The following is a 15,718-nucleotide window of genomic DNA, read 5'->3' as shown; positions in this document are numbered from 1 at the left end:
GATAAGCTCAATTATGCACGTTGGAGCCCCAACATATACTAATTACCCTGTTGAAGTGTGCCATAATTAACTCTAATGGATTTAACAGAGGAGAACATGTTGTCACTTAGAGGAGGACGTGTGTGTGTGTGTGTGTGTGTGTGTGTGTGTGTGTGTGTGTGTGTGTGTGTGTGTGTGTGTGTGTGTGTGTGTGTGTGTGTGTGTGTGTGTGTGTGTGTGTGTGTGTGTGTGTGTGTGTGTGTGTGTGTGTGTGTGGTGTGTGTGGTGTGTGTGTGCGTGCATCGGTGTGAAAGACATTTGACTAATGATCTGCCCTTCCTTGACATGGCAGCAGACAGACAGTCAGAGGGGAAGAATGAAGGAGAATGCCACAGGACAATGTTTCAGTTCACACAGGGAGTGGATGTAGAGTTACAGGCACCGGGGTAACCTTTAACCCTGTGATTCTGCTACAGATTGGGGTTTAATGCTCTGCTGAGCGTTGGACCTAAGCCTCATAACAGCCCTGGGGAAGAGTCCACTTGTTCTAAAGAGAATGCAAACATCCCTATAGGCACCTTATATTCCAAACTATACCTTGAAGCCAGTTCCACTGCTCACCCTAATCAGGGACTGATTGAGATCTGGGACACCATGTGGGTGCTATTAATGATCAGGTAGAACATAATAGCTATAGGCTATTATCTATCCCCAACATCAGTTATACATACCTGCAGTTCATGCAGTACACAATACATAGTGTTACTGGGGTGACTCTGCTTTGTCTAAAGGGATGTTGAACATTCCTATACCAGTAGACTATAGGGTTCTATCTCCTACATCACTGGTTATCCTATAGATTCCATAGGCTACTGTCTATCTCCGACATCACTGGTTATCCTATAGAATCCATAGGCTATTGTCTATCTCCTACATCGCTGGTTATCATATAGATTCCATAGGCTACTGTCTATCTCCTACATCACTGGTTATCCTATCGATTACATAGGCTACTGTCTATCTCCTACACAACTGGTTATCCTATAGATTCCATAGGCTACTGTCTATCTCCTACATCACTGGTTATCCTATCGATTACATAGGCTACTGTCTATCTCCTACACAACTGGTTATCCTATAGATTCCATAGGCTACTGTCTATCTCCTACATCACTGGTTATCATATAGATTCCATAGGTTACTGTCTATCTCCTACATCACTGATTATCCTATAGATTCCATAGGCTACTGTCTATCTCCTACATCACTGGTTATTCTATAGATTCCATAGGCTACTGTCTATCTCCTACATCACTGGTTATCCTATAGATTCCATAGGCTACTGTCTATCTCCTACATAACTGGTTATCCTATAGATTCCATAGGCTACTGTCTATCTCCTACATCACTAGTTATCCTATAGATTCCATAGGCTACTGTCTATCTCCTACATCACTAGCTATCCTATAGATTCCATAGGCTACTGTCTATCTCCTACATCACTAGTTATCCTATAGATTCCATAGGCTACTGTCTATCTCCTACATCACTAGTTATCCTATAGATTCCATAGGCTACTGTCTATCTCCTACATAACTGGTTATCCTATAGGTTCCAAAGGCTACTGTCTATCTCCTACATCACTGGTTATCCTATAGGTTCCATAGGCTACTGTCTATCTCCTACATAACTGGTTATCCTATATATTCCATAGGCTACTGTCTATCTCCTACATCACTAGTTATCCTATAGATTCCATAGGCTACTGTCTATCTCCTACATCACTAGTTATCCTATAGATTCCATAGGCTACTGTCTATATCCTACATCACTGGTTAGTCTATAGATTCCATAGGCTACTGTCTATCTCCTACATCAGTAGTTATCATATAGATTCCATAGGCTACTGTCTATCTCCTACATCACTAGTTATTCTATAGATTCCATAGGCTACTGTCTATCTCCTACATCACTAGTTATCCTATAGATTCCATAGGCTACTGTCTATCTCCTACATCACTGGTTATCCTATAGATTCCATAGGCTACTGTCTATCTCCTACATCACTAGTTATCCTATAGATTCCATAGGCTACTGTCTATCTCCTACATCACTAGTTATCCTATAGATTCCATAGGCTACTGTCTATCTCCTACATCACTAGTTATCCTATAGATTCCATAGGCTACTGTCTATCTCCTACATAACTGGTTATCCTATAGATTCCATAGGCTACTGTCTATCTCCAACATCACTGGTTATCCTATAGATTCCATAGGCTACTGTCTATCTCCTACATCACTAGTTATCCTATAGATTCCATAGGCTACTGTCTATCTCCTACATCACTAGTAGGCCACATGGACATGTTCTTAAAGTAACTGTCCAGTGTTTCCAGATTTCTATGAGCCATTACATATAATTAACAATATGAGTGAAATAGTTTTCCTTATTTAGTATGTTAAAAAACATATTTTCTGTGTTACAATGGTGTGGGCGTACCCCAACAACAACATGGTGTGGATATGTACCATTCAATAAAAAAATAAATGACAAGTAAACAGCTGATTGGCCAGCTCAGACAATGAGACATGTCTGCCAAAAACATGACGTGACCTTCTGTGAGGAAATGGCAAGCATTTTTTAAATGGTCTGTTTGAGATAATAGTTTGAGGTGGGATTTTTAAAGTATTTTCTTCTTCACTTATTTGCTTTGACCACAAATACGAGTATAGGACGAGTCAACAACATTATTTGTGTGTGAGCTATAATAAGCTTTTAAAGGTAGACTCAGCAATACAACATACATACAGAAAGTAAACAGCATAGAGGGTCAGTTTCTGCAACAACCATGAAAGCGCATGGCTCAACTTCTTCGCTGTTTTGGCGCCCTGGATACCACGCTGCAAAGCGTGAAGCGAACCCATGCACGTGCGCAGATACTGTGTGTGACTGTGTGAGAGCGAAGTCTTGCATCTCACTCATCTCAATATCTGCAGTGCTGCTCGTGGCAACGTCATTTTGCTGAGTCTAGCTTTTAAAGTGAGATTTTCCCTGGACAGTTACTTTAAAGCTACAGTCCTCAATTGAAACAATAACAAGCCTGTTTCTATTTTGGTAAGCAATTGAGGGATGGGCCTGGATAATAGAAAATTGGGAAAAATTATTTAACCATTATTTAACGTTGCAAGTAAGTTAAGAACAAATTCTTACTTAGAATGGCAGCCTACCGGGGAACAGTGGGTTAACTGCCTTGTTCAGGGGCAGAACAACAGATTTTTACCTTGTCAGCTCAGGGATTCGATCCAGCAACCTTTCGGTTACTAGCCCAACTCTCTAACCACCGCCCCAGAAAAGTAACCATGTTTTTTAACCATGTTTTGACACTATACAGTGTTTGTTTACATTTACTTTGTTTACACATGTTATATTTTGGGTTCTGATGGGGTATGACAGCTGAACTAAGCTCATGAGGCATTTATAAGTTCTTCAAAAATCTATGGGTGTATACAGTATGATTAATTTATGAGTTCTGTTCTTCTAGAATCTATAGGTATATACAATATCATTAATGTATATGTACAAAAATGTAGCAATTAAGGATTTTAGCTTGGACACACTCTAAAAATGTAAAAAACAAACATTATTTGGATATTTTCTCAAAGTTATTATAACCATTATGGCCCTGGGCATGTCCTTATACTAATGTAGGCTACAGTCAGTGGCCGTCAGTGTCTTATTCACACATTAGCCAGAGGATTTAGGAGGTCCAGCAGTTCACTGAGCTAAGCTAGGGTCCCATCCTGCTTCCCTTACACCTGTTCTGAGCCTGTTGTATTCAACACAGCGCTCCAACAGCTGCAGAGAGAGAGGTGGATAGTATTACCCGATAATTGGCAAGCTACAAGTCCCAGATCTACAGTAACCCTGTTTCACTGTGTTAGGGCCTTGTTTGACGAGGGGAAACATCATTTCTGCTAGCTGCTTCAACATGGTCTCATTAGAATATGTAAAAAATTGTGACATTTAACCATTGTAGTTCTATGTCAACCAAATAAACATGAATTTATTTTACCACATTTACAGCAAAGACCTGGGGAATAGTTACAAGGGAGAGGAGTGAGGATGAATGAGCCAATTGGAAGCTGGGGATGATTAGGTGGCCAGACTGGGAATTTAGCCAGGACACCGGGGATAACACCCCTACTCTTACAATAAGTGCCATGGCATCTTTATTGACCACAGAGAGGCAGGACACCCGTTTAACATCCCATCAGGAAGACAGAAACCTACACAGGGCAATGTCCCTAATCACTGCCCTGGGACATTTGCATTTATGTTTTAGACCAGAGTGCCTCCTACTGGCCCTCCAACATCACATCCAGCAGCATCTGGTCTCCCATCCAGGGACTGACCCTGCTTAGCTTCAGAGGCAAGCAGCAGTGGGATGCAGGGTGGTATGCTGTATCAATATGACAATAATTAGTCCAATTAAGGAACTATTGCTACAAACTAAGCTTAATCAAGGCCTATTCATGTTGTCCCAATCATACCACCATTCCTTGGCTGCAACATTCAGGAAAATATTATAGCCATGTCTGTGACTTGTTCAGGGAATTTTTCGAAAAAGTACCATTTTAACCATACTTACTTGCCATAGACGTGGGAGAGACAAGCTGCTACTAAAAGAACAGCCACTGACTGTACAGCCAATTAGAGACCAGCCACTGACTGTACAGCCAATTAGAGACCAGCCCCTGACTGTACAGCCAATTAGAGACCAGCGACTGACTAGCCAGCCAATTAGAGACCAGCGACTGACTGGCCAGCCAATTAGAGACCAGCCACTGACTGTACAGCCAATTAGAGACCGGCCACTGACTGTACAGCCAATTAGAGACCAGCGACTGACTGGCCAGCCAATTAGAGACCAGCGACTGACTGGCCAGCCAATTAGAGACCAGCGACTGACTGGCCAGCCAATTAGAGACCAGTGACTGACTGGCCAGCCAATTAGAGACCAGTGACTGACTGGCCAGCCAATTAGAGACCAGCCACTGACTGTACAGCCAATTAGAGACCAGCCACTGACTGTATAGCCAATTAGAGACCAGCCACTGAGTGTATAGCCAATTAGTGACCAGCTACTGACTATACAGCCAATTATAGACCAGCCACTGACTGTATAGCCAATTAGAGACCAGCCACTGACTGTACAGACAATTATAGACCAGCCACTGACTGTACAGCCAATAAGACAAGCAGTCACTAACTAAATGACCAATAAGGGAGCAGCAGCTACTGACTGTATCATGTCTTCCTTTGCAGGGAGAGACCGGGAAAGATGGGTTCCCTGGAAACTCAAGCCAGAAGGTACAGTATGTTACCATGGAAATATTTTATATTTATACAATATACCATATATGAGATATTTCACAACTTACATATGTGTTTGAACATGATAAACCCTTTAAACATAACAGAGAGTCAGAGAGTGTCCTGTCAGCTGGGTCTGAACATGGTCTAGTACCTTCAGTTCACCAGGACCACTCTAAAGCATCATCACCCTCTAAACCCTCCTCTAGGGCCCTTAGACGTTGAAGAATACACACACACCATACACACCACACACACACACACCATACACACACACCACACACACACACCACACACCACACAGCACACACCACACACCACACACATCACACACACCACACAGCACACACCACACAGCACACACCACACACACACACATCACACACACCACACAGCACACACCACACACCACACAGCACGCACCACACAGCACACACCACACAGCACACACCACACACACACACATCACACACACCACACAGCACACACCACACACACCACACACACACACACACCACACACACACACACCACACACACACACACACCACACAGCACACACCACACACACACACACACACACACACCACACACACACACACCACACACACACACCACGCACCACACACACAGGGACATATTTGCCTATGAAACTCGATCCAATCTAATGACATAACACTTAAAAGGCGCGGCCCACCCAAACATTGTCCTATACTTGATAAGGTTTGAGAATTGGCTAAAGCTGGTCTGCGTTACTCAACACTGCACATGACATGCAAAGTCTATATCAAGTGTCATAACATTCATATTGAGATTGATGGTGGTGTGACTTGGCCTACTCTGTGTGGTTGGTGTGGTTTCCATCCTAACTGTATTAGCTACCACAGAGCACTGTTTTGCTGTTTTAGAGATGTCTTAAGGCCAACCCTTTTACTGTGTGTGTGTGTGTGTGCGCGCTTTCGTGTGTGTGCGCGTGCATGCCTAATCCTAATTGTGCGTGTGTGTTATATTTCTCCCTCAGGGTGACCAGGGTGTTTCTGGCTTCCCAGGTCTGGATGGTATTCCTGGACAGAAGGTGATCAGACTGGTGGCTTGTTTGGAATGTTCATGATCTGTAAAATATAATGTTACTGTTTAAAACCACTTTACTGTTATTCTCCCACTACATATAATCTGTAAGATATAAGGTTACTGTTTAAAACCACTTTACTGTTATTCTCCCACTACATATAATCTGTAAGATATAAGGTTACTGTTTAAAACCACTTTACTGTTATTCTCCCACTACATATAATCTGTAAAATATAATGTTACTGTTTTAAACCACTTTACTGTTATTCTCCCACTACATATAATCTGTAAGATATAAGGTTACTGTTTAAAACCACTTTACTGTTATTCTCCCACTACATATAATCTGTAAGATATAATGTTACTGTTTAAACCACTTTACTGTTATTCTCCCACTACATATAATCTGTGAGAGGGTTTTCTATGTCCTGGAGTGGTGTTGGACTAAGGTTCAACTAAAGTAGCATAATACTATCCCCTTCATCAGCTATCATGATAAAACTATCTCCTTCATCAGCTATCATGATAATAACAATATCCCCTTCATCAGCTATCATGATAATACTATCCCCTTCATCAGCTATCATGATAATACTTTCTCCTTCATCAGCTATTATGATAATAACAATATCCCCTTCATCAGCTATCATGATAATAATACTATCCTCTTCATCAGACTATCATGATAATACTATCCCCATCATCAGCTATCATGATACTACTATCTCCTTCATCAGACTATCCCCTTCATCAGCTATCATGATAATAACAATATCCCCTTCATCAGCTATCATGATAATACTATCCCCTTCATCAGCTATAGTGATAGTAATACTATCCCATTCATCAGCTATCATGATAATACTATCTCCTTCATCGGACTATCATGATAATACTACTATCTCCTTCATCGGACTATCATGATAATAACAATAACACTATCATGATAATACTATCCTCATCATCAGCTATCATGATAATACTACCTCCTTCATCAGACTATCCCCTTCATTAGCTATCATGATAATAACAATATCCCCTTCATCAGCTATCATGATAATACTATCTCCTTCATCGGACTATCATGATAATAACAATATCCCCTTCATCAGCTATCATGATAATACTATCCCCTTCATCAGCTATCATGATAATAATACTATCCTCTTCATCAGACTATCATGATAATACTATCCCCTTCATCAGCTATCATGATAATACTATCTCCTTCATCAGACTATCCCCTTCATCAGTTATCATGATAATACTATCACCTTCATCAGATATCATGATAACACTATCTCCTTCATCAGCTATTATGATAAAATAATCTAATTCATCAGCTATTATGATAATAACAATGTCCCCTTCATCAGCTATTATGAGTTGGTGGTGGTGTTAGTGGTGATGGTGGTGGTGTTAGTGGTGATGGTGGGGGTGTTAGTGGTGATGGCGGGGGTGATGGTGGTTATGGTGGGGGTGGTGGTGGTGGTGGTGGTGGTGGTGGTGTCAGTGGTGATGGTGGTGGTTATGGTGGGGGTGGTGGTGGTTATGGTGGTGGTGTTAGTGGTGATGGTGGTGGTTATGGTGGTGATGGTGGTTATGGTGGGGGTGGTGGTGGGGGTGATGGTGGTTATGGTGGGGGTGAGGGTGATGGTTATGGTGGGGGTGATGGTGGTGGGGTTAGTGGTGATGGTGGGGGTGATGGTGGTGGCTATGGTGGGGGTGATGGTGGTGGTTATGATGGTGGTGGTGTTAGTGGTGATGGTGGTGTTAGTGGTGGTGGTGGTGACTACGGTGGTGATGGTGGTGGTACTATCACCTTCATCAGCTATCATGATCAAATAATCTAATTCATCACCTATCATGATAACACTATCTCCTTCATCAGCTACCATAATAACACTATCGCCTTCATCAGCTATTATGATAATAACAATGTCCCCTTCATCAGCTATTATGAAATGGTGGTGGTGATGGTGGTGGTGATGGTGGTTATGGTGGGGGTGGTGGTGGTGGTGTTAGTGGTGATGGTGGGGGGTGGTGGTGGTGGTGTTAGTGGTTATGGTGGGGGTGATGGTGGTGGTGGTGGTGTTAGTGGTGATGGGGGGGGTGGTGGTGGTTATGGTGATGGTGTTAGTGGTGATGGTGTTGGTTATGGTGGGGGTGGTGGTGGGGGTGTTAGTGGTGATGGTGGTGGTGTTAGTGGTGATGGCGGGGGTGATGGTGGTTATGGTGGGGGTGGTGGTGGTGGTGGTAGTGGTGATGGTGGGGGTGATGGGGGGGGTGGTGGTGGTGTTTATGGTGGTGGTGTTAGTGGTGATGGTGTTGGTTATGGTGGGGGTGGTGGTGGGGGTGATGGTGGTTATGGTGATGGTTATGGTGGGGGTGATGGTGGTGGTTTTAGTGGTGATGGTGGTGGTTATGGTGGGGGTGATGGTGGGGGTGATGGTGGTGGTGTTAGTGGTGATGGTGGGGGGTGATGGTGTTATTGGTGATGGTGGTGGCGGTGGTGGTGGTGGTTATGGTGGTGATGGTGGTGTTAGTGGTGGTGACTACGGTGGTGTTTATGGTGGTGATGGTATTTATGGTGGGGGTGGTGGTGTTAGTGGTGTTAGTGGTGATGGTGGTGGCTATGGTGGGGGTGATGGTGGTGGTTATGATGGTGGTGGTGTTAGTGTTGGTGGTGGTGGTGACTACGGTGGTGATGGTGGTGGTACTATCACCTTCATCAGCTATCATGATCAAATAATCTAATTCATCACCTATCATGATAACACTATCTCCTTCATCAGCTACCATAATAACACTATCGCCTTCATCAGCTATTATGATAATAACAATGTCCCCTTCATCAGCTATTATGAATTGGTGGTGGTTATGGTGGGGGTGGTGGTGGTGGTGGTGTTAGTGGTGATGGTGGGGGGTGGTGGTGGTGTTAGTGGTGATGGTGGGGGTGATGGTGGTGGTGTTAGTGGTGATGGGGGTGGTGGTGGTGGTTATGGTGATGGTGTTAATGGTGATGGTGTTGGTTATGGTGGGGGTGGTGGTGGGGGTGTTAGTGGTGATGGTGGTGGTGTTAGTGGTGATGGTGGTTATGGTGGGGGTGGTTGTGGTGTTTATGGTGGTGGTGTTAGTGGTGATGGTGTTGGTTATGGTGGGGGTGATGGTGGTTATGGTGATGGTTATGGTGGGGGTGATGGTGATGGTTTTAGTGGTGTTAGTGGTGATGGTGGTGGTTATGGTGGGGGTGGTGGTGGTGTTTATGGTGGTGGTGTTAGTGGTGATGGTGTTGGTTATGGTGGGGGTGGTGGTGGGGGTGATGGTGGTTATGGTGATGGTTATGGTGGGGGTGATGGTGGTGGTTTTAGTGGTGATGGTGGTGGTTATGGTGGTGGTGGTGGTTATGGTGGTGATGGTGGTGTTAGTGGTGATGACTACGGTGGTGTTTATGGTGGTGATGGTGGTTATGGTGGGGGTGGTGGTGTTAGTGGTGATGGTGGTGGCTATGGTGGGGGGGATGGTGGTGGTTATGATGGTGGTGGTGTTAGTGGTGATGGTGGTGTTAGTGGTGGTGGTGGTGGTGACTACGGTGGTGATGGTGGTGGTACTATCACCTTCATCAGCTATCATGATCAAATAATCTAATTCATCACCTATCATGATAACACTATCTCCTTCATCAGCTACCATAATAACACTATCGCCTTCATCAGCTATTATGATAATAACAATGTCCCCTTCATCAGCTATTATGAATTGGTGGTGGTGATGGTGGTGGTGTTAGTGGTGATGGTGGGGGTGATGGTGGTTATGGTGGGGGTGGTGGTGGTGGTGTTAGTGGTGATGGTGGGGGGTGGTGGTGGTGGTGGTGGTGTTAGTGGTGATGGTGGGGGGTGGTGGTGGTGTTAGTGGTGATGGTGGGGGTGATGGTGGTGGTGTTAGTGGTGATGGGGGTGGTGGTGGTGGTTATGGTGATGGTGTTAGTGGTGATGGTGTTGGTTATGGTGGGGGTGGTGGTGGGGGTGTTAGTGGTGATGGTGGTGGTGTTAGTGGTGATGGCGGGGGTGATGGTGGTTGTGGTGTTTATGGTGGTGGTGTTAGTGGTGATGGTGTTGGTTATGGTGGGGGTGATGGTGATGGTGGTTATGGTGATGGTTATGGTGGGGGTGATGGTGGTGGTTTTAGTGGTGTTAGTGGTGATGGTGGTGGTTATGGTGGGGGTGGTGGTGGTGTTTATGGTGGTGGTGTTAGTGGTGATGGTGTTGGTTATGGTGGGGGTGGTGGTGGGGGTGATGGTGGTTATGGTGATGGTTATGGTGGGGGTGATGGTGGTGGTTTTAGTGGTGATGGTGGTGGTTATGGTGGGGGTGATGGTGATGGTTATGGTGGGGGTGATGGTGGTGGTGTTAGTGGTGATGGTGGGGGGTGATGGTGTTAGTGGTGTTAGTGGTGATGGTGGGGGCGGTGGTGGTGGTGGTTATGGTGGTGATGGTGGTGGTGTTAGTGGTGGTGACTACGGTGGTGATTATGGTGGTGATTGTGGTGGTGTTAGTGGTGGTGATTACGGTGGTGGTTATGGTGGGGGTGGTGGTGGTGATTACGGTGGGGGTGTTAGTGGTGGTGGTGGTGGTGGTTATGGTGGTGATGGTGGTGATGTTAGGGGTGGTGGTGGTGGTTATGGTGGTGTTAGTGGTGGTGGTGTTAGTGGTGATGGTGGTGGTGGTAAGGGTGGTGGTGATGGTGGTTAACCTGTCTGGCTCCGGCGTTCCGCTAGCGGAACTCCTCCCACATTCCACTGAAAAGGCAGAGCGCGAAATTCAAAAGATATTTTTTAGAAATATTTAACTTTCACACATTAACAAGTCCAATACAGCAAATGAAAGATACACATCTTGTGAATCCAGTCAACATGTCCGATTTTTAAAATGTTTTACAGCGAAAACACCACATATATTTATGTTAGCTCACCACCAAATACAAAAAAGGACAGACATTTTTCACAGCACAGGTAGCATGCACAAAGCCAACCTAACTAACCAAGAACCAACCAAACTAACCAAGAAACAACTTCATCAGATGACAGTCTTATAACATGTTATACAATAAATCTATGTTTTGTTCGAAAAATTTGCATATTTGAGGTATAAATCAGTTTTACATTGCAGCTACCATCACAGCTACCGTCAGAAATAGAACCGAAGCAGCCAGAGTAATTACAGACACCAACGTCAAATACCTAAATACTCATCATAAAACATTTCTGAAAAATCGACGGTGTACAGCAAATTAAAGACAAACATCTTGTGAATCCAGCCAATATTTCCGATTTTTTAAGTGTTTTACAGCGAAAACACAATATAGCATTATATTAGCTTACTACAATAGCCTACCACACTACCGCATTCATTCATCAAGGCACGTTAGCGATAGCAATAGGCACGTTAGCGATAGGGAATAAACCAGCAAAAGATATTAATTTTCACTAACCTTCATAAACCTTCATCAGATGACAGTCCTATAACATCAGGTTATACATACACTTATGTTTTGTTCGAAAATGTGCATATTTAGAGCTGAAATCAGTGGTTATACATTGTGCTAACGTAGCATCTTTTTCCCAGAATGTGCGGATATTTTTATGACACTCCAACTATTCTGACCAAATAATTATTCATAAACGTTACTAGAAAATACATGTTGTATAGGAAATGATAGATACACTAGTTCTTAATGCAATCGCCGTGTTAGAATTCTAAAAATAACTTCATTACGACATCCAGCTTAGGTATAGCGAGAGAGTACCCAAAATCTGGGCGCAAACGACTAGTACAACATGTTCGACAGATATATGAAATAGCATCATAAAATGGGTCCTACTTTTGATGATCTTTCATCAGAATGTTGTACAAGGGGTCCTTTGTCGGGAACAATCGTTGTTTGGATTTAGAATGTCCTCTTCTCCAGTCAATTAGCACGGAAAGCTAGCAAAGTAGCGCGAAGCTCTCCTTCCTGAACAAAGGCACACAACGCAACACGCCTAACGTCCCGAATAAATTTCAATAATCTAATAAAACTATATTGAAAAAACATACTTTACGATGATATTGTCACATGTATCAAATAAAATCAAAGCCGGAGATATTAGTCGTCCATAACGACAGCTTATCAGAAGGCAAATCCAGGTCCCTTCACGCGCTCTCCAGAAAACAGGAAACTGGTGACACGTCATGCCGAGAGCTTTTATTCGACCCCAGATCAAGTTATACACTCCATTTCTTCTCTCACTGCCTGTCGATATCTAGTGGAAGACGTATGAAGTGCATCTATACTAATAAATATCAAGGACATTAATAGGCAGGCCCTAGAACAGAGCATCGATTTCAGATTTTCCACTTCCTGTCAGGAAGTTTGCTACAAAATGAGTTCTGTTTTACTCACAGATATAATTCAAACGGTTTTAGAAACTAGAGAGTGTTTTCTATCCAATAGTAATAATAATATGCATATTGTACGAGCAAGAATTGAGTACGAGGCCGTTTAATTTGGGCACGATTTTCCCCCAAAGTGAAAACAGCGCCCTCTGTCCTCAACAGGTTTAAGGTGGTGGTGGTGATGGTGGTGGTGGTGATTACGGTGGTGGTTATGGTGGTGGTGGTGATTACGGTGGTGGTTATGGTGGTGGTGGTGGAGGTGATGGTGGTGGTGGTAATTACGGTGGTGATTACGGTGGGGGTGGTGGTGGTGATTATGGTGGGGGTGATGGTGATAGTGGTGGTGACTCGCTCCTTCTCTCCACAGTGTGTTTCTGTAGTGCAGGGCTCTCCAACCCTCTTCTGTCGGTTTTCTCTCCAACCCCAGTTGTAACTAACTGGATTCAGCATATCAACCAGCTAATTATTAGAATCTGGTTCACTAGATAACGGTTGGAGCAAAAACCTCAAGAAGGGTAGCTTTCCAGGAACAGGGTTTGTTGTGAATCTACAGGAGGGTATAGCTCTCCAGGAACAGGGTTGGTGTGAACCTACAGGATGGTAGCTCTCCAGGAACAGGGTTGGAGCAAAAACCTCAAGGAGGGTAGCTCTCCAGGAACAGGGTTGGAGTGAAAACCTACAGGACGGTAGCTCTCCAGGAACAGGGTTGGTGTGAAAACCTACAGGACGGTAGCTCTCCAGGAACAGGATTTGCACTCAGGACACAAAGGGATTTACACACAGAGCCATAGTCCCTTAGGAGGGAGATAGGACTTATTCTATATCCTCTCCTCATGTATTTACAGTATTGTATACCCTCTGATTCAATGTCTCATGTACCCTCTCAGAACTGCTTCAATACAGGGTCAGAGGAGAATAACAAAAGATTAGCTTTTACATCTTGTAAACACAAGTGAATATCATACACTCACCCAGAGAAATATTTCTGTGTATGTAAATATACATTAGTCATAGAGTTGTGGCTGTTCCTTAAGCATGAGATATTGGACAGTATGGAATATGTACTGTACATGTATATACAGTAAGGTGTATGGGAAATAGTCCTGCTCTTATTCTTTATAACCTGAGGTGATGTGTAATTCTGTTTTGACGTTGACTCGAGGCGCTAAACATTGTTGACGTGTGAACGAAGGCCCATTCAGAGCTGCACTGACCCCTACGGCACAGACCTCAGTGAAACTACCAAGATATTTCTCCTCATGAACGAGGAGACCTTCAATGTTTCTTATTTAGCATTTCAACTTTCAACCTTGTAATTTCAGGGGGAGGCAGGATCAAACGGGTCTAAGGGGATCGATGGAGCAATGGCAAGTACACACACACACACACGGAAACGTACACACACACACACATATTACATAATGGTAAATGTATCTGGTTTCACTCTCTGTCATGTATAAACACCAGTTCGTCGAAACGTGCAACGTCTCACTGTAGTGGATATACCGTTATTCATATTCCAAGCATGTGAAGTCCCACTGTAGTGGATATACCGTTATTCATAGTCCAAGCATGCGAAGTCCCACTGTAGTGGATATACCGTTATTCATAGTCCAAGCATGTGAAGTCCCACTGTAGTGGATATACCGTTATTCATATTCCAAGCATGTGAAGTCCCACTGTAGTGGATATACTGTTATTCATAGTCCAAGCATGTGAAGTCCCACTGCAGTGGATACATGGTTATTAATATGTAGCATATGTCTTCTGTTGTTAGATATATTTTATTTTAAAGGTTTTTCTAGCACAGGTTTTCTAATACATCTCTGAAGGATCTCCATTCTTTCATAACCCAAGGCCTTTTCCCCTGTCATCTCAAGACTAACACAATAGCTATTCATACATGCAACCATGAAGGTACACAGTGTATTCTGTGATTATCTGGTGATAATGTCGAATGTGGATTGAACTCTAATAACTTGGTCTCATGTGAAGGACGTGTCTGGAATGTATATATCACAGCTCTTACCTAGTCTCTGCACCTACAGTAAAACAGCATGCGTTCATGCAAGGTTTCAGGGAAATGAACCTATAGGCTGCAGGCAGCATGAGTATCACATGGGGGTGTGGGAAGCTTCCTCCTCAGCCTGAACTGTCCACACTTGCGTCAGAAAATATCTCGCTTTTTCGTTTGGCACCGACTGGTAAGTTGGTTCAGGAGGGCGGTCACATGTGCTAGCAAGGCAGAGGTTCTGGGTTGGAGCATCGGTGTGAGCCGAATCGGGAGGAAGTGGTACTCTCTAAGCAAGCAGCATGACGTCCTTTAGACATGCATTCATGCAAGGGTTCAGGGAAATAGTCAGGAATGCTGCATTATGTCGGGCTGGTCTCAGAGGAGTGAGCTACAGCACAAACAGATCTGGGACCACAATAGAATTGTGTAGCATTTGCATAATTTGTTCTTTCGTAATGGTGGTGTGGCTTTATGGGCCAAAGGCTGGATATGTTTAGAATAAATAATTGTAAAAAGACTTCAGTAGACTATGAAATGACAGGAAAACCAAGCTATGCTTTCAGGGAAATGGTCTGTATTTTGTGGCTTTTGCATAATTAGTTCCTTCGTAATGGCGTTGTGGCTCCACTAAGTATTGGGCTGAGCAGATGGACAGTTTAAAATGGCATAATGAAAGAGACTCTTTTCATCACCATATCCTCTCTGATTAGGCCAATAGACTGAGGGAGAAATCTGTCCCTCTGGCACAGTGTACACTACACTGACTGGCCTGCTCAGTACAACATACAGGGACTGGGCTGCCTGCTCAGTACAACATACAGGGACTGGGCTGCCTGCTCAGTACA

The sequence above is a fragment of the Salvelinus namaycush genome, chromosome 22, assembly GCF_016432855.1.
Source record: "Salvelinus namaycush isolate Seneca chromosome 22, SaNama_1.0, whole genome shotgun sequence".
Classification (NCBI taxonomy): Eukaryota; Metazoa; Chordata; class Actinopteri; order Salmoniformes; family Salmonidae; genus Salvelinus; species Salvelinus namaycush.
This window is presented reverse-complemented; position numbering follows the sequence as displayed.